This window comes from Rhinoraja longicauda, chromosome 13, assembly GCF_053455715.1.
Source record: "Rhinoraja longicauda isolate Sanriku21f chromosome 13, sRhiLon1.1, whole genome shotgun sequence".
NCBI lineage: Eukaryota > Metazoa > Chordata > Chondrichthyes > Rajiformes > Arhynchobatidae > Rhinoraja > Rhinoraja longicauda.
Window position 1 is genome coordinate 13252791 of NC_135965.1, and position 18643 is coordinate 13271433.

General features: G+C 45.4%; 1 protein-coding gene across 2 annotated transcripts in view; it reads left to right on the plus strand.

The window, feature by feature from the left end:
- dner (delta/notch-like EGF repeat containing) overlaps positions 1–18643 on the plus strand; it is a 220659-nt gene that overhangs the window by 74412 nt on the left and 127604 nt on the right. The window lies entirely within an intron of this gene.

The window sequence follows — 18643 nt, forward strand, 5'->3', positions numbered from 1 at the left end:
TTGTAAATTGTCCCTAGTGTGTTGGATAGTGTTAGTGTACGGGGTGATCGGTGGTCGGTGCAGTCTCGGAGTGGGGGCAGAGGACGGCCTGTTCCATGCTGTATCTCTAAAGTCTGAATTGGAAGTCTAATTCTTCAACAGGGTGTTTGGGGTGCAGATTTTGCCTGGATAGTTACATTGATTTTACTGTTGGATTTCTGTGTCAGCATATCCTTATAGATCCTTCTTCCCTCCACCTGCAAGAAAAATATCTACAAATATACATTAAGAGGAAAAGACACAAAGTGCTGGAGTGACTGATGAGACTGTCTGAAGAAGGGTCTCAATCCAAAATGTCACCTACCCATGTTCTCCAGGGATGCTGCCTGACCCGCTGAGTCACTCCAGCACTTTGTGTCTTTTTTTGTAAACCAGCGTCTGCAGTTCTTTGTTTCTATATTAAGATGAATCTGCTTATCAGGGATGCTGGACTTTTGTAATGAAATCAATAATCAATATAATCTGAGGCAAGGGCAAAGATTATATATATTTTACCAAAAGGTATTACTTCAATTATAATTTAAAGGATGTGGATACACAACAACACTTGAAGGATGTTTAAAATCCATGAAAATGACACTGGAGAGTGTATACTTAATCAATAGAGTAGATTTCTACCAAGAGGTTGGTGGGTATTTTTAAGGCGCAGATTGACAGATTAGTACGGGTGTCAGGAGTTATCAAGAGAAGGCAGGAGAATGGGGTTGAGTGAGAAAGATAGCTCAGCCATGATTGAATGTCAGAGTAGACTTGAAGGGCCGAATGGCTTAATTCTGCTTCTAATACTTATGAACCAGTATTCGCCAAAATTAAGATCAAGTCAAGTCAAGTCAAGTCAAGTCAAATTTATTTGTCACATACACATACTCGATGTGCAGTAAAATGAAAGTGGCAATGCCTGCGGGTTGTGCACAAAAATAATTACAGTTACAGCATATAAATAAAGTTAATAAGTTACTAAACATAGCACAAAAAGTGTCGACAAAAATTTAGTCTCTGGGGTTATCAAAGTTGACAGTCCTGATGGCCTGTGGGAAGAAGCTCCGTCTCATCCTCTCCGTTTTCACAGCGTGACAGCGGAGGCGTTTGCCTGACCGTAGCATCTGGAACAGTCCGTTACTGGGGTGGCAGGGGTCCCTCATGATCTTGCTTGCTCTGGATCTGCACCTCCTGATGTATAGGTCCTGCAGGGGGACGAGTGTAGTTCCCATGGTGCGTTCTGCCGAACGCACTATTCTCTGCAGGGCCATCCTGTCCTGGGCAGAGCTGTTCCCAAACCAGACTGTAATGTTGCCGGACAGGATGCTCTCTACAGCCCCAGAGTAGAAGCAATGGAGGATCCTCAGCGACACTCTGAATTTCCTCAGTTGTCTAAGGTGGTAAAGGCGCTGCTTAGCCTTACCCACCAGTGCGGCAATGTGCGTTGCCCACGTCAGATCCTCTGAGATGCGGACTCCCAAGTATTTGAAATTGCTCACCCTATCCACAATAGACCCATTTATCTCCAGTGGCGTGTACGTCCTTGGATGTTTAGCCCTTCTGAAGTCCACAATCAGCTCCTTTGTTTTAGTGACATTCAAGAGGAGGCTATTGTCCTGACACCAGAGTGCCAGATCAGCCACCTCCTCCCGGTAGGCCTTCTCATCGTTGTTGGAGATCCGGCCCACCACCACAGTGTCATCAGCAAACTTGATGATGGAGTTTGAGCTGAACCTGGCCCTACAGTCATGTGTGTACAGGGAGTACAGTAGGGGGCTAAGGACGCAGCCCTGGGGGGATCCTATGTTCAGGGTGAGGGAGCTAGATGTGTGTTCCCCCATCCTGACCACTTGGGGCCTGGCAGTGAGAAAGTCCAGGACCCAGGCACACAGAGGGGTGCTAAGCCCCAGTTCCAGCAGCTTCTCAACCAGTCTGCTGGGGACTATTGTGTTGAATGCTGAACTAAAGTCAATGAACAGCATCCTCACATAGCCCCCCTGGCTGTCCAGATGAGAGAGAGCGGTGTGTAGAACCTGGGAGACCGCATCATCCGTGGACCTGTTCGGACGGTATGCGAACTGTAGTGGGTCCATGTTGCGAGGAAGGAGGGCGCAGATGTGCTTCTTGACTAGCCTCTCCAAGCATTTCATGACAACCGAGGTGAGGGCCACCGGTCGGTAGTCATTTAAACACGCTGGAGAGGCATTCTTTGGCACCGGTACAATGATGGATCTTTTGAAGCATGCAGGGACCACGGACTTTGCCAAGGAGAGGTTGAATATTGTGGTGAGCACTGGAGCAAGCTGAGTAGCACAAGACTTTAGTACTCGCCCAGATATACCATCTGGGCCTCCAGCTTTCCTCGTGTTCACACGCGTCAGAGCCCACCTCACCTCATGCTCGGACAAAGTATTCCATCATTGGGGTTTGGATTACCTTTAATGTCATTCAAAAATAAATTTGAATGAAATGTCGTTACTATGCAGTCATGACAGTAAAGAGCACGAGACATACAATTACATAACTTTAACATAGACAAGCATCATAATGACTCCTCCAGGCTCCCCCTCACTGTGATGGAAGGCACAGAAAAGTCTTATCTCCTCGTTTGTATTTTCTCCCGTGGTCAGTCAGACTGCTGCTTCGAGGCAATCGTGGCTCCCGATTTTAGAAGCCCCCGCCGGGCAATGGAAGGTCCCGCGGCCGAGCCGCGCGGGGCGATGGAGATCCCGTGCCTCCGCCAGGCAATGGAAAATCCCGTGGCTGAGCCGCGCAGGGCGATAAAAGTCCTGAGCCTCCGCCGGGCGATGGAAGGTCCCGCGGCCGAGCCGCGTGGGGCGATGGAGATCCTGGGCCTCCGCCGGTCGATGGAAGGTCCTGCGGCCGAGCCGTGCAGGGCGATAAAGTCCTGCGAACGGATCAATTGAGCCTTGCGATTCGGGGCGGTCAAAGCTGCTACGGCTGGAGCTCCCGAAAGCCGGTCACCAGCCAGAGACCTGCGAGCTCCCGAAGTTGCGGTCCACAGAGCCCGCGGCCGAGCCTCCGAAGGTAGAGTCATAGCCACAATCACAGCGCCACCACAGCCTCCGAAGGTCGGCCATCTTGGAGATGGTAAGTCCAGGCCCTGCGACCAGAGCCTTCAAGGTCGATCCCAGCTGGAGGCTGCCAACTCCACGATGTTAGGCCGTAGCGCGAACGGAGATATGACACGGAAAAGGACGCATCTCCGTTGAGGAAGAGATTTTTTTTAAAGGTTTCCCCCACCCCCCACATATACACAGCTAAAGGTAGGCCATTACATACATCTAATGCTAACAAATAGACAAAGAAAGAAGAAAAACAAACAGGCTGCCGGCGAGCCGCAGCTGCAGGGTAGCACCGCCACCTCTGGTGACTTCCGGTGACATTTTCCATTTGTCTTGTCCAATCCTGTCGCAATAGCAATTAATTACACTTAGTCAAATGTCTACCAGCATGGTAGAAGATGAGTGAGATGGAATTCTTTTGTTTTAGCGGTTTGTGTTTTATAGAGGGCCAATCATCCACAGATCAGTAAAAGGCAGCACAGTGATGAAGCAGTTAGAGCTGCTCCCCCTCCCCCCACCCACAATCAGTCTCAAGAAGGATCCCGACCCAAAACATCACTTATTCATGTTCTCCGGAGACGCTGCCTGACCTGCCGACCTACTCCAGCACTCGGTGTCTTCTTATGTAAGTCAGCATCTGCAGTTCCTTGTTTCTAAAGTAAAACAAATTCAGTTGGTGATGTAAATTTTCATTCATTATTAAATATCTATGATAATCACTAGATTAGAGTTCAAGATTATAGCTTATGTAGCATTACAATTGATTCATTATTTACACTTACTATGATGAAGTTCACCAATGGGGGGGGGGGGGGGGGAGAGAAGGAAGAGGGACTATATTGAATAGTTTTGTAACTTTGTCCGCACCCTTTATGTGGCGATTCATGCCCACTGTACTGTATGGAAACAAAGAATCTTACTACACCCAGTACATGTGACAATTGTATAACCCTGTATGAACTTAATAAATCCTATCTTTCACCAAGGTAGCCCATTTTTACATGTTTGTGTATGTACCTGCCTCAGCCGATTTGTTCATGAGATCCTTGTGCCTGCATTTGTCACCTCTAAATACCACCATTGCAAGACATCCTAGTCAGCATTCCACTTTGCAGCTCACATAAACTTACTCGTCTAAAACTCGACTGTCCTGTTCACGTGTTGTCCATGTGACCAACTTTGAACATTAAGGTTGGCGATACTTTGACTCGTTACATTTTCATTCTTGGTTTCAATTGTGATAGTTGCAACTGGACTACCTCCAAGATCTCAGCACACCACCAACCCTTCTTTACAGGGCAAGGTTTCAAGGCCAAGATTTCAAGGTCAGTTTATTGTCACATGTACCAATTAAGGTACAGTGAAATTTGAGTTACCATACAGCCATACTAAGTGAAAAGCAACAAGACACACAGCCACATCAAAGTTAACATAAACATCCACCACAGTGGATTCCACATTCCTCACTGTGATGGAAGGCAATAAAGTTCAGTCTTCTTCCTCTTGTTCTCCCGTGGTCGGGGCAGTCAAACCATCCACAGTCGCCTGTCGGGGTGAATGAAACTCCCACGTCGAGGTGGTTTCCGAGACCGCAGGCTTCACGATGTTAAGGCCCACAGGCCCCGAGGTTGGAGCTTCGATCCCAGGCAAAGGGATCGCAAGCTCCGCGATGTTAAAGTCCCGCAGGCTCCCTCGGCTTGGAGTGGCGGTTCGGACTCCAGCAAAGGCCACCAACTCCACGATGTTAGGCCGCAGAGGGGACGGAGATACGATACGGAAAAAAATCGCATCTCCAGTGAGGTAAGAAATTGAAAAAAAGTCTCCCCCAACCCCTCCCCCCACCCCCCCCCCCCCCACATAAAATAAACCAAGGAACACTAAAACATACTTTTTAACACATACTAAAAGTAACAAAAAGAAGAAAGGCCAGACAGGCTGTTGGCGAGACAGCCACTTCATGGTGAACCATTGATATTTTCATTGTTGCTTTTCCCGACCATAATTAATGAACTAAATTGAAATGCTTCAGCTACAGAAGGGACATTTGAAGTCCATTCTCTGGATTTTCACACCAGGTGTTTTGATTACCGTGTAGGAAGGAACCGCAGATGCAGTTTACACCAAAGATAGACACAAAATGCTGGAGTAACCCAGTGGTCAGGCAGCATCTCTGGAGAAAAGGAATAGTTGACTTTTCGGGGCCAGACCCTTCTTCAGAGAGTTGTCCAGTCCGAAGAAGGATTTCGACCTAAAACATCATCTATTCCTTTTCTCCAGAGATGCTGCCTGACCCACAGAGTTACTTCTGGATGACTGTGCCAGTTATTTATCCATGATGGTAAATGTATCAGGACAATTATTTGTCACAATGGTGCCCTCTAAACCTAGCTAATTTCTGAGCAAAAAAACAAACTTGTGGAGGAATTTAATGGGCCTGGCAGCATCTGCGGATGGACTGCAAAGAGTCGACATTTCGGGTCAAGACTCTGCATCAAGCCTTAGTTTCTTGTGCACCACTTAATTTACCTCCATGCACAGTAAGCAGAGTAACATTTGTAACAGCTCACCACACTTTAACAAAGTAAAACACAAAGTGCTGTAGTAACTTAGCGAGTCAGGCAGTATCTGTTAGGACTGGTTAGGCGACGTGTTAGGTCGGGACTGTTCTTCAGACTGGAAATGCAACTGGAGAAAGGTACCGACCCAAAACATCACCTATACCCGCCCTCCACAGATGTTACCTGACCCGCTGAGTTACTCCAGCACTTTGTGTTTTGCACAAGAATCCAGTATCTGCAGTTCCTCGAGTCTCCACTTCAACACAGTGCCTGCTGCACCAAAGTTTCAAGGTCTTGCCACATGATACACAGATCATAATGGCACTCTTAGAGTTATATAGATTACACGGGTTCCTTTTTCCTTAAATTAAATCCAGAAATGATTTTATCAGTTATCTGCTTACGTTTATGTAACAATACAATGAATTAATTATTTACAGTTACCATTATGAATTTGACCAATTTTAAATTCACTCAGTCTCTTATGCCTCGTGACCACAAAACTCTGCTTCAGAACGTGCCTAACAACTCCGAAGTATCTCATTGGAGTTTAGTGATTTCAGTAATTACTTCTTCACGCAGGTCTTGCAGACATTGGATCTGGCATCCTGTTGTTTAAATGTGACATTAACATAATTGCCTTCATAACATTGATTGTACTTGCTGTGGTTCGCCATCTTCTTAATGAAATCTAAATGATGTATGCAATTTGCATAAACCTGAACACTAAACTCTAGTAACTCCAATCAATAAATAGAACAGATATTCGGCATGCTAATGTCAATGGTAACTGTTTGTATTTTACTTATCTTTTTCATCTTCTTCACTCAGTTCTTAGAGTCATAGTGTCATGCAGCACAGAAACAGACCGCTCGGCTCAACTCATCCATGCCAACCAAAATGCCCCTTCGAAGCTAGTCCCATTTGCCCACATTTGGCCCACATTCCTCTAAACATTTTCTGTCCGTGCATCTGTCCAGGTGTCTTTTAAATGCTATTATCGTGCTTGCTTCAACTACCTTTGGTAGCTCGTTTCACATATCTAGCACCTTCTAGTGAAAGTTACCCCTCAGGTTCCTATTAAAACTTGTCCATCTCACCTTTAACCTATGTCCTCTGGCTTTTAATCCCCCACCCTGGATACAACACTCTGTGCATTCAGCCCATCTATTCCCCTCATGTTCTTGCCTTTTCCTTCTTTCCCTTTTTTGCATTTGCAAGGAACCAATGGCCGGCACCTTGGTGCAGCAGTAGAGTTGCTGCCTTACAGTACCAGTAACCCAGGTTCGATCATAACCACGGGTGCTGTCTGTATGGAGTTCGTACATTCTTCCTGTGACCGCATTGGTTTTGTCCGGGTGCTCCGGTTTCCTCCCACATTCCAAAGACGTGCAGGTTTGTAGGTTAATTGGCTTTGGTAAATCGTCCCAATAAATAGAGCAAGAAAGCTCAAAGACAGGAGGGCAGGACAATAATAAATTGTCCCCAATAAATAGAGAAAGAAAGCTCAAAGACAGGAGGGCAGGACAATAGTAAATTGTCCCCAGTATGAAGGATGCAAAACTGGGATTATATAGAGCTGGTGTAGGGGTGATCATTGGTCGGCACGGACTTGGTAGGCCGAAGGGCCTGTTTCCATGCTGTATCTCTAAAACGCAAGCTAAAACAATGTCTGGCTTTTCCTACTGAGACGTGTATCTTGACCTTTGCCACCACGAATGCTGCTTCTGGGGTTGTAGTGCACAGGGAGGAACAACAGCTGCCAAAGGCTTGATTTTCCAGATTGTAAATGAAAATGTTGCGAGTTAATTTAACTTGTCACAACTTTTGTGGACCAGGTACCCTCAATCTGAAATTTCCTGAACTTCGCTAATTAGCCATATGTCACAGGTAATCTGCCTGATGACATTCACAGTCCATGTTCTTTTTAAACAGACGAAGGTTATTTGGTGTAGGAAAGAACTGCTGGTTTAAATCAAAGATAGTCACAAAATGCTGGAGTAACTCAGCAGGACAGGCAGCATCTCTGGAGAAAAGGAATGGGTGACGTTTCAGGTAGAGACGTCACGTTATTTGGTACTGGTCATAAATTTGAATAAGCCTTTGCCATTAATTTCTTTCACCTCCTATCTCAGTCTTGAGTCCACCATGCTGTTCCCATTTATGTGGTTCTGCTTGGTTTTGGACCACTCCCATGCAACAATGGAGGACCCGGCGTGGGGGTGTAAGAAAATAACTGCAGATTCTGGTACAAATTGAAAGTATTTATTCACAAAATGCTGAAGTAACTCAGCAGGTCAGGCAGCATCTCAGGAGAGAAGGAATGGGTGACGTTTCAGGTCGAGATGTCTGAAGAAGGGTCTCGACCCGAAATGTCACCCATTCCTTCTCTCCTGAGATGCTGCCTGACCCGCTGAGTTACTCCAGCATTTTGTGAATAAATACCCGGCGTGGGGGAACTGCCGCGGGGGGTGGAGAACGAAGGTGGACCTGGCGCGGGATGCTATGTGATTTTGTCAGCGCCCTATACTTTGCGACTATTGCATACCTTGGGTATACAAGCGAAGAATTTCACTGCGACTTGTCACATGTGACAATAAAGTATTCAATTCAATTCAAACTCTTCCCATTTCCACTGCTCCAGTGCACGCCCTTCCTTCATTGTATTACCTTGGCAAAATGGATAAAAAACTGGCTTAGTGACAGAAGGCAGGGGGTGATGGTAGAAGGTTGCTCCTGTGACTGGAGGCCGGTGTCCAGTGGGGTGCCGCAGGGATCGGTGTTGGGTCCCTTACTGTTTGTAATCTACATTAATGATCTGGATGTCAACGTACAGGGCATGATCAGCAAGTTTGCAGATGACACAAAGTTAGGGGGGGTGGTGAATAGCGAGGAAGGGATCTGCAAGCTGCAGGAAGGTATAGATGAGAAGGTCAGATGGGCAGAGCAGTGGCAGATGGAATTTAATCCTGAAAAGTGCGAGGTGATGCACTTTGGCAGAAATAACTTGGAGAGGGAGTACACCATAAATGGAAGGACCCTAGGGAAGACAGGGGTACAGAGGGACCTTGGAGTACAGGTACACAAGTCCTTGAAGGCTGCAGGACAGGTGGACAGGGTGGTCAAAAAGGCATATGGGTTACTGGCCTTCATTAGCCGGGGCATCGAATATAAAAGTAGGGGGGTAATGATGGAATTGTACAGAACACTGGTGAGGCCGCAGCTGGAGTATTGTGTACAGTTCTGGTCACCACATTATAGAAAGGATGTGATAGCTTTGGAGAGGGTGCAGAGGAGATTCACCAGGATGCTGCCAGGGATGAAGGGCCTCGGCTATGAGGAGAGACTGAGCAGACTGGGGTTGTTTTCCCTGGAGCAGAGAAGGCTGAGAGGGGACATGATCGAGGTGTACAAGATCATGAGGGGCATAGATAAGGTAGATGGCAGGGAACTTCTTCCACTGGTGGAAGGTTCAACAACGAGGGGACATAGATACAGGGTAAGGGGAGGGAGGTTTCGGGGGGATGTGAGAAAGAACTTTTTCACCCAGAGGGTGGTTGGAGTCTGGAACTCACTGCCTGGGGTGGTGGTGGAGGCGGGAACACTCACAACGTTTAAGAGGCATTTGGATGGGCACTTGAAATGCTACAACATTCAGGGCTACGGTCCAAATGCGGGAAAATGGGATTAAAATTAGACTGTGTTTGGTAACGGGCGGCGCGGACACGATGGGCCGAAGGGCCTCTTTCTGTGCTGTAGGACTCTTTGACTCTACTGTGCCACCTCAGGTGCAACAGGTATCTTCAAATGGGGTTGTTATGTTTGTGTCAACTATTTTGAATGTACTGCCCACAGCGTGGGTATCCATGGACCAGTCCTCCCCTTCTATACAAAACGCAAACTGCTGGAGGGACGCAGTGGGGTCAGGCAGCATCTGTGGGGGACTGGGCAGACTGTCCATTCCCCCCACAGGTGCAACCTGACCCATTAAGTTCCTCCAGCACTTTGTGTTTTGCTGATGATTTCAGCACCTCACGCTGCCTCGGCAAGGCCAGCAGCATAATCAAGGACGAGTCGCACCCTGGCCACTCCCTCTTCTCCCCTCTCCCATCGGGCAAAAGGTATAAAAGTGTGAAAACGCACACCTCCAGATTCAGGGACAGTTTCTTTCCAGCTGTTATCAGGCAACTGAACCATCCTCCCACTGACGAGAGAGCAGTCCCGAGCAGGGGTGCAGTGCTGCCGGGGCTCACCGGAGAGCCGCCCCGGCACCTCTGTAAAACAAAAGCCAAAATAAACAGCGGGGAATTTTAACTAGGGGGGTATTTTACAGTAGCCGCTCCGGCACCAGTGACAGCTCCAGCAGCTGAAAAATTAACCCTACAACACTGGTGTTGAGTTGCCATCTACCTCATTGGAGACCCTCGGACTATCATTGATCAGACTCTGCTGGACTTTATCTTGCACTAAACGTTATTCACATTATTCCCTTTATCATGTATCTGTACATTGTGGATTGCAATCATGTATTGCCTTTCCACTGACTGGTTAGTTAACAGGCAACAAAAGCTTTTCACTGTATCTCAGCACATGTGACATTAAACTAAACTCAAATTCAAACCCATTTTAAACCACGGCTCTACGATCCAATGCCGATGCTGCAGCCATTTTACTCCCATACCCAATGAATATGACATCCTGAGGTTCAGAAGAAAGGAATTCTGATATCCATGGCAATCCTTGAAGGTTGCCTTGTAGGAAGCAGCGACAACTGGGTGGCACGGTGTCGCAGCAGTAGAGTTGCTGCCTTACAGTTCTTACAGCACTTGCAGCAATACGGACGCTGTCTGTACGGAGTTTTACGTTCTCCCGTGACCTGCGTCGGTTTTCTCCGAGATCTTTGGTTTCCTCCCACACTCCAAAGACGTGCAGGTATGTGGGTAACCTGGCTTGGTAGATGTAAACATTGTCCCTGGTGTGTGTAGGATAGTGTAATATGCAGGGATCGCTGGTTGGTGCGGACTCAGTGGGCTGAAGGGCCTGTTTCTGCACTGTATCTCTAAACTAACTCACTAACTAACTTGTGTGAAAGATTCTTAGCAGTTAATGTACTGCAACCATTTCCTGCATAGCCCTCTCGCCTGCAAGCTTCATCATTTTATCCCTGGTTATTAGGGTGTTGAAACTTCCTCTCGGGCAGTGTCATGTTAACGTCCCACACTGAGGCATTGTCTTGCTTTTGTACCACTCCTCATTATTGAAAACTGTTATTTGAAATCTTCTCTGCTGTTTAGCTCCAGCTTTGTATCTTTGGGAATTTTCCAGAACCAGCCAATAAGTTGATTTAGTTGCATAAACATGTCATGGAGCGAAAGGTAATTTTTTTCTAAGGATATTAAGTTGTCAACAATGTTACATGTAGTTTCTAAAATACGTCTTCCATTTGTGATGTTATTTTGCAAATTTTCAATCTCCCATTTCTTTCTCAGGTAGTTTGATTGTAGCCATTAATTCAATGTATTGTGTAACCAGCTCACTTGACTGCCTTCAGTACCTCTTGTCTACAAGTATATATTATCTGGAGATTTTCTATCAAACATTACTGGGAGAGTCTCAGACCAGAGGGCACAGCCTCAAAATAAAAGGACCTACCTTTCTAAAGGTGGAATTTCTTTAGCCATGGGGTGATGAATCTGTGGAATTAATTGCCACAGAGAGCTGTGGGGGCCGTCTTTGGGTCTTTTTAAAGAGGAGATTGGCAGGTTCTTGATTGGTGAGGGTGTCAAAGGTTACAGGAAAAAGGCAGGAAAATGAGGTTGAGAGGGAAAGATAGATCAGCCATGATTGAATGGCAGAGTCGACTTGATGGACCAAATGGCCTCATTCTACTCCTATGTCTTATGAATTTATGAACCCACCTGACCAGCATTCTGTTCGAGCACATCTTGTGCATCTTGGGCTGAATGTGCCTCACTGGCCAAGCAATAATCTCATCAAAAACACAATCCCTCAGTCGATGTGAATCAATTCAGTCCATTCCCAGGTACTCACTCAGTGCCCATAATTATGATAGGCATCTGTGCCCAACTATCCCTGCTAGACAACTAGTGGTCCACAAAGTGCTGGAATAAATTCTTCATTCTGAAGAATACAATACAATACAATACAATATATCTTTATTGTCATTGTACCCAGGGGTACAACGAGATTGGGAATGCGCCTCCCATACGATGCAATAATTTAGGTAATTTAGACAACAGCAACTCAACGAAACGAAACAGTTGTAACAGTTTTGGACAGGGTAAAGTGCAAGTTGATCTATGCGTTGTGGCCATCCGGCTCAGCAGGACCGGTTCATAGCAGCTATGGCCCTAGGGATGAAGCTGTTCCTGAGTCTGGAGGTGCGGGCGTAGAAGGCCTTGTATCGTCTGCCCGATGGAAGGAGTTCGAACAGACTGTTGCAGGGGTGTGAAGAGTCTTTGTGGATGCTGGTGGCTTTTCTGAGGCATCGTGTGTTGTAGATGCCCTCCAAGTCTGGTAGCTGTGTTCCGATGGCCCTCTGAGCTCTATGGACTACCCGCTGTAGAGCTTTCCTTTCTGCCTCCGTGCAGCTGAGGTACCACACAGGGATGCCATGCGTTAGGATGCTCTCTATGGTGTAGCGGTAGAAGGTCGTCAGCAGCTGTTGGGGTAGACCAGACTTTTTCAGTGTTCTTAAGTGTCCTGACCCGAAACATCACCTATCCATGACCTTCAGAGATGCTGCCTGACCCATTGAGTTACTCCAGTATTTTGTGTTTTACTCACAATTCCAGCATCTGCAGTTCCTTGTGTCTCCCCTGTGGTCCAATTCCTGGATGACCTGGAGAATGGTCAGTCTTCTCAGTAGAAGGTGATGGAAACATTCCAAAGTTAATGAATGGCTCACCATAATTTCTATATTTTCATTTCTTTCTTCAATCAACATGGTCGACATACATGTAGGACTTTATTCACTCTCTTCGGTTATGCAATAAATACAGTTGAAGTTCCCATTTCCATCTGTTCATCCTTGAGTCCATGTGTGCAGCACCTCGAAGGTAGACACAAAATGCTGGAGTAACTCAGCGGGACAGGCAGCATCTCTGGAGAGAAGGAATGGGTGACGCTTCAGGACGAGAACCTTCTATTGTACTATTGTGCAACACTTCAATAGGTCAATCCCAAATACTCGCCTTCTTGTTTTCTATGCCAACAGTAACAGTAGCATCTTGACAAACTTTCACCTGTGTGAATTACACCCAATCTCATGGCTGCACTAATACCACCTTGAATGGACATTGAATCTGCGGCCCTCCCATGGCAACGCGTCCGACCTTTTCCATTCTTGTGACTCATAGCCTCTCATCTTTTGCCAATGTCTTATGGCTGGTTTCCCACCAACACACAGATAATTCCGTAAATCAGATTACAGGCACACCCTGATTTACGTAATAGGCGACTCACACAAACTCACACGTGCATAAGCAATTCTTTCCCACTGCTTTATTTCTGAGTTGACTTTCTCGGTTGCAGTGCACTACTGCGCATGCGTCTTGTTCCGCAGGCCAGTCAGCTGTTTCTTGTAGATGCTCCCACGTGATCTCCGCGTCGGAGCTTCCACGTGGTCTCCATATTAAATAGTAAATTTATGCTTGTGGAATAGCACTTCAGTTTCTGATTTATGTAACATCTGACTTACTGAAGAGTCCACAGGAAGTAAACCTTACATAAGTTGGGGAGTGTCTGTATTTAAAAACGACCTCACCTCTATTCCAATTCTGTGGACCTGCCCCTTGCTTGCTCTCAGAACCATGTCCTTCATTTTCTCTCTCCCAAACTCCCTGCTGGTCACCATCCTGCCACCTTCTTTGACTATTAGGTCCACCATTTTAACCTGATGCACTTGGATTCTCTCAACAGCTTCCAATGACATTGGATTGAAATGTCCCTTCAAAGTTTACCATATGACACCTCAGCACTAATTCACATTGGCAGCATATTCATCAATGTATCTTGTAACCCTGACCCTACTACCAGAAAGAATATCGCCTTCTGCTACTTTGTTCTCTGCTCTCTCTCGGATCTTAATGACCTTGGTGAACATTTTCAGATGTTCCTCATTCAGGGTGAATGACTGACTGTTTATTTTCAATCTTCTTGACATATCCCATGTAATAATTTCCTCACTACACCTGCTCTGAGTGAAAGAGAAAGAGTTCTTTAGCTTCACGAGTGAATCTATCCCTTTTTTTCCCATAAGCAGAAAAATCCCATCCTCAACACCTTTCAGTCTCTGTGTATTCCTATGGTATTGCTGCAAGTCCTGGATCTCAGACAAGGCAGATGAATTGAAGGCACCCATTGTCAACTGACCAGCAGTGTCTGATACAACAGGGTCCAACTGTATAGGACACTCAGTTCTTTAAGTTTGGTTTCTACTGACATATGCTGCGATCCTCAAATTACCACAACTTTTCAACTTCAAGATCTATGCCAACCACAACCATCAGGAGGCATGTTTTTAAATTACGAGTAGAATTTTAATGTAGAGTTTTCTCCAGGGTATCATGTTTGTTTATTAAAATTCAAGGAACCAGGTGTTCATGAGGTATTTTTAATGGACAATTGGGAATTTTAATGTGCTACTGAAGTAAAACCAATAGATTAAGATGTGTGAAAAAAACAATCCTAATCTATGAATCCAATATTATGAGATATTTCTGATGCAAAAGGCAAGCTATTTGAAACTCCCTTACATGCTTTGGTAATAAGGACAGAAAGGTAGCCCATTTCTAGCCCTAATGATGTTTGTGTTGTAAGCTGGAAAGAGTGCAGAGACGATTTACGAGGATGTTTCCAGGATTCAAGGGCCTGAGCTATAGGGAGAGATTGGGCAAGCTAAGACTTTATTCCTTGGAGCGCAGGAGGACGAGGGGTGATCTTATAGAGGTGTCTCAGATCATGAGGGGATTAGATAGGGTAAATGCACAGTCTTTTTCCAAAAGTAGGGGAATCAAGAACTAGAAGGCACGGGTTTAAGTTGAGAGAGGAAAGATCTAATAGGAATCTGATGGGCAACTATTTCCCTCAGAAGGTGGTGGGTACATGGAACGAGCTGCCAGAGGAAGTAGTTGAAGCAGGTCCAATAACAGCATTTAAAAGACACCCGGACAGGTACATGGGACTGCAATGGTTTCGGAGGACATGGGCCAAACGCAGGCAAGGTTATGTGGGGCATCTTGGACAGCATGGACGAGTTGGGCAGAAGGGCCGGTTTCCATTCTGTATGACTCTATGACTATGTCACTTGGAGTGGTGTTACAGAATGTGGAAGTGCTAACGACAGATGCATGGGTCTCTGCCTATGGTATTCCTTAATGTAAAGGAGCTGAGTTCTGGAAGCCTGATAACAGTGAGAGACAAAAATGCTAATTTTCAAGTTAGTAACTCGCCACATCAGCAATAGTGCAGATCAACTGCCAGGTACTAAAAGCGCCCAATTTTAATTTCAATTTCAGCATTGGATTTATCCGTTTTTTTAGCACAGGATGAAATTCAACCTTAATGGATCTCCATTAAATTCCGATCCAAGTTAAAGTAATTTCCATTGAGAGAATCCAAGCCAAAGCAGAACAAGAGGAGGCACATTCAGCTCTCTATAATCAATGGGAATTGGAAGTTTCCAGGTTCAGGTGGAGAAATAAATATATATACAAGAAGTTCGTACGCGTATGAACGTACAGATTAAGAACAGCAATTGGCCACTCAATCCATGTGGATTGTCATTGGGTTCATAAACACACATTCAGACATGCAACCCTTACCAATAATTATTCACCCATTTTAATTTAAGCAGACATAAAACCAGAGGGCCGCGCATCCAATTTGCTTTTTATTATGGGCAGCATTAGGATGGGACGGTGGCGCAGCAGTAGAGTTGCTGCCTTACAGCGCCAGAGACCCAGGTTCAATCCTGATTATGGGTGCTGTGGTTATGGAGTTTGTACGTTCTCCCCCTGATTCTTGCTATTGAGGGCATGCAGCGTAGGTTTACTAGGTTAATTCCCGGAATGGCGGGACTATCATATGTTAAAAGACTGGAGCGACTAGGCTTGTATACACTGGAATTTAGAAGGATGGGAGGAGATCTTATCGAAACGTATAAGATTATTAAGGGGTTGGACACGTTAGAGGCAGGAAACATGTTCCCAATGATGGGGGAGTCCAGAACTGGATCTCTAAACTAAACGAAATTAAACTGATATTTTTTGTTCATTCCTAATTGCCCTGAACAAAGAGGACAGTTCAAAGTAAATGGTGTCAGTGGATCTGGAGTTGCACGCAGGTCAGGCAGGGTAAAGATGGCTAATTGCCTTTCCTGAAGCGCATTGTTGAACAACTTGGTTTTGACAGTCATTTTATGCTTGGCTGTGACTAGTTTTGTAAAACTTCCTGTTAATACAATTACTTGAATTTAAATCCCTCCACAACCTATGTGGGATTCAAACTTGTATTTCTGGATCAATGGTCCAGAACTTTGGCAGCTAGTCCAGTAATTTAACTGTGCATTGCCAGAGCCAATCCTGATAGATGATCCGTCTATTTCAGAGGTTGTTATGTGAAATTTGCCCTTAAGAATTTAAAGTGAAAGGTAAATGGAATTGTTATGCCCTATTGCTCCACTTCCCACTGTCTATCTGTTGCGGTAAAATCTGTTAATAAAATGGCAGGACCTCCATTGTAAAAACTGTTCAGTATATTACAATAACTTCTAATCTTCACATTCTCCTACCAAAGAAAAGAAAGCAGTTTTCCAATTGACTGTTTATTTGTTCAGATGTAAGGATGACTCATACATTCCTCTGTGATTTTTATTTTAATTGATTGAGGGGGAGGGAATCTATATTGTGGCCGTACCCTGAACAAAGACATCCAGCTGTCTGAGCTGGATCAGCAGCTCACATGCAGAGGGCCATGGCTTGGTTGATCAAAGTGAAAGCAAGCAGGTGAACTCGACTGCCATGTACAGGCACTCCCTGACTAAGTTTGATTTTACGCAGGTCAGAATCACCGTCTTTAGTCAGAGGGTGGTGAATCTGTGGAATTATTTGCCACAGAAGGCTGCGGAGGCCAAGTCAGTGGATATTTTTAAGGCAGAGATAGATAGATTCCTGATTGGTACAGGTGTCAGAGGTTATGGGGAGAAGGCAGGAGAATGGGGTTAGGAGGGAGCGATAGATCAGCTACGATTGAATGGCAGAGTTGACTTGATGGGCCGAATGGCCGAATTCTACTCCTATTCCTAATGATCTTATGACCATCCCCATACCCTGCCCGAAATAACTCACTGAGAGTATTATAAGAAAATAACTGCAGATGCTGGTACAAATCGAAGGTATTTATTCACAAAATGCTGGAGTAACTCAGCAGGTCAGGCAGCATCTCGGGAGAGAAGGAATGGGTGACGTTTCACAAAATGCTGGAATACTGAGAGTATTAATTTTCTCAGTGGCATCTGGCAACGTCCAGGGCACTTTCTGTGGCACACTGCCTTCTGGGTAAGCATGGCTGCCATTGCTGCCCTGCTTCCGATGTAAAGTTGAAATTACAATCTGCCTGGATTGCACTCGGGACTAAGTACAGATTTGTTTATGTAAGCACAAGTTAGAATCATAGAGTTATACATCATGGAACAGGTCCCTTGGCCCACCTTGCCCACACTGACCAACATGACCCATCTACACTAATCCCACCTGCCTGTGATTGGCCTATATCCCTCCAAACCTATCCTAGCCACGTGCCTGTCTAAATGTTTCTTAAACATTGCGATAGTGCCTGCCTCAACTACCTCCTCCAGCAACTCGTTCTATATACACCCACCACCTTTTGCAAAAGTTAACCCTCGGGTTCCTATTAAATCTTTCCCCCCCCTCACCTTAAACCCATGTCCTCTGGTTCTCCAATTCTCCTACTCTGGGCAAGAGACTCTGTGCATTTACCTGATCTATTCCTCTCATGATTTTGTATTTCACGTAAGTATTCTATTGCGTAAGTTGGGGAGTGTCTGTATCGTCTTCAAATGCCTGGAATTGTCCAACTGCAAGCCTAAATCATCCTGGTTACCATATCTCAGTTCTAACTCACAGAAACATCAGAGGTTAGAGTTAAATTGTGTTATTGCATTTAACTATAGTAAGACTTTGGAACCAAATTTATACATTTATATAAGGAAAACGGAACTTGTGCATTAAAATAACTGGAAACAAATATTCTAATCCAGAGCTGAGAGGAATGTGATTTGTGAAGCTGAAATGTGCCAATGATAAGAAGAAGAAAACAGCTAGGGATTTTAATCACTGCAAATTCTTGAATCTGTTACTTTTGACACCTTGATATTGCATCCCTCAAAATATTGCAATGTGCTACAAATAGTTTAGTAGACCAGAGCCACAAGTGACAGGCAGACCTGTCAATATATATTCTTACCTTTATTGTTTCAGCACACTGGGATCGTGGGACTTTTCAAAGGACAAAAGAGTCTCAGTGTCTTTGCCAATAGATATCCTTCACCCAACATCTCCATAATCTGGATACTTAATGCTGATTATGGGACCTTCCAGTTGGAAATTAGTTGCCACATCTCCCTCCCATCATAACTATTACCACAGCAAGGTTACAAAATTACTTGCAAGGGATTGACTTTGGGATTGGTGCATTTTACAAAGAGAATGTGAGCGGCAGATAACAAAGTACCAAACAGTAATGAGGATTGCAGCAGAACTGGGAGGGTACCACTCAAGTAACTCCTGCATTTCATCCCCCTCTACCCCCCTCCCCACCCTAGTCATCCTAGTTCCACTGTTCGCATCCTAGTATCGTTGCTGTTAGCACGTCTTCCCCACCCAACAATGGGCCATTATGGACTCCACTCTCCCTGAGGTCTTCTGTTGCCAGCCCTGT